Here is a 2,255-nt window from a genome sequence, read left to right as displayed (position 1 = left end):
TTTTTTTTTTTAAGAGAGAGAGAGAGAGTAAGAGCACAAACAGGGAAGGGGCGGAGGGAGAGAGAGAATTACTCTTAAGCAGGCTCCATACCCAGTGAGGAGCCCAGTGTGGGGTTGATCTCACGATAGTGAGATCGTGACCTGAGCCAAAATCAAGAGTTGCATACTTAACTGACTGAGTGTGGCTTGATTTTTCGATCATAGGCTGCAATGCCCATTTAGGGCTTCAAGATTTTGGAAACAGGATGATGACGATGATGAAGATGATGGTGGTGGTGACAGTGATGATCACAGTTAGCAGAGGCGGCATGCTTACTAGATGCCAAACATTTCTGACAACTATGAGGTTCTGTGTCATTTTTGTACCTGTATCTGGTTTATGAATAATTGCATCATTTATAGGGAATGTCAAAATGGGTGTTCTTTGTAGATGCATTGCATGACTGCCAGACACTTTAATCATAAGCTTTACTTGGGATTGTGCCTGAATTTTTGGTGGAAAGGAAAGTTGGATACTATAAAATCAAAGCCAAAGAAGGCTTTTGCTTAATTATCTGATTATTGTAGGTATAACAAAACTTGAGAAGCCTGATTACCTTAATTTTAGTCACTATGTATTATATCCTGGGAGCATTTTATATCTCTGCACTTTTGCGTTTCAACTAACAAAACATGACAATTCAAATAATTAAAACTAAAATCCAAAGTTCAAAAAAGATGATATTTTAATTTCATTTCTTTATGTATTTATCTATTTATTATTACTTATTTATTTTATTTAGCTCTCTTCCTTCTGATTCTCAAGAAAAACCATTGGGTTAGTGATACCTGAAAGGATAAAGAAATCTGCAATTTAAAGAATAATTATACAATGCCAAGGATATAATTTGATTTATACTGTTAAGTGTACAGGAAGAAACAGAAGCTGTATGATATTTTGAAGAGTGATAACAATACTTATGTGAATTTAATCATTTTATTAATAAAGATTTTTAAAACATTGAAAATCAGCCTGGCTTAAGAATCTTTTGGCGGCAATTTAAGCAGCCATGGAAGGTGGAAATCTGTACTATATTAGAAAAGAGAAACAATAAACAGCAAGACATCCTACTCACATGGGAGCATACTACCTTAGTTATAACCAAGAGTTGTTCTGCCTCACACTATAATGATATTCCAGAATCAGATCAAGGAGCCAGTCCCAAAATGGGACTTAAAAAAAAACAAATCAGATCTTGAAGGAAGTCTTGGTTGACGTGTTTATTTACTCTGTTAAATCCAAAGAGTATTAGGTGGCAGCTATACAGACTAATCCAATTGTTACACAGGAAGAACTGTGCTGTTTTTTAACATGTAACTTCTGGTTTGAACATGATACAGAAGGTACTGGAAGGGAAGAGGATATTAGTGGTCAAGGGCATAAATGCTGCTAAGATGAAAAGGCTCTGCTAGTTGATTTATTATCACACCGAAAGCGGTTAGTAGTCATGTGACCTCGTGTGAGTTTCACTTAGCGTCTCTTGAGACTCAGTTTCCTTTAAAAATTGGCAATTAAAGGGGCGCCTGGGTGGCTCAGTTGGTTAAGTGTCCGACTTCAGCTCAGGTGATGATCTCATGGTTCATGGGTTCGAGCCCCGCATTGGGCTCTGTGCTGACAGCTGGCTCAGAGCCTGGAGCCTGCTTCGGATTCTGTGTCTCCCTCTCTCTCTGACCCTCCCCTGCTCATGCTGTCTCTCTCTCTCTCTCTCAAAAAAAAAAAATATTTTAAAAAATGGCAATTAAAATCGCCTTGGAGTGTATATGGAAAAAATTCCTATTCCAGCATCTTGTAGTGTGCAGGAGGCAAATTATAGTCTTTTGGTCATTTACTGCATTATAATAATGACTATTACTTATTACTTACTTATTGAGCATTACTATGTGTCAAGGATAAGGAGCAATTTAATATCCTATCAAATCCTTACCATTCTACCAGGAAAATTCCCATTTGTCTCATTTTTTTGCAGATGGGGAAACTGAGGCACAGAAGTTAAGGGAATTAGCCAAGATTCCCAGGTAAAAGGGGCCAAGCCCATACATGAACTCTATCAGTGAGATGGCAGAAATCAAGGATGTTAATCACCACACTATACACACTATACACTACACACACACACACACACACACACACACTATGGATTTATATATAGTATAAATTAGCTTGCAATGAACTAGAAATAAGAAACTGGGGTAACCTGACTCGGGTACCCACCAAC

The 2,255-nt window shown here is 37.6% G+C and overlaps 1 pseudogene; it reads right to left on the bottom strand.

The window, feature by feature from the left end:
- Window positions 1-226: 226 nt before the first annotated feature.
- LOC144236336 (rRNA-processing protein FCF1 homolog) overlaps window positions 227-2,255 on the bottom strand; it is a 25,861-nt pseudogene continuing 23,832 nt past the window's right edge.

The sequence above is a fragment of the Crocuta crocuta genome, unplaced genomic scaffold (genome assembly GCF_008692635.1).
Source record: "Crocuta crocuta isolate KB4526 unplaced genomic scaffold, BGI_CrCroc_1.0 scaffold24, whole genome shotgun sequence".
In the NCBI taxonomy this organism is placed as follows: Eukaryota; Metazoa; Chordata; class Mammalia; order Carnivora; family Hyaenidae; genus Crocuta; species Crocuta crocuta.
The sequence above is the reverse complement of the archived record's forward strand: the minus strand, read 5'-3'. Positions and strand labels throughout refer to the sequence as shown.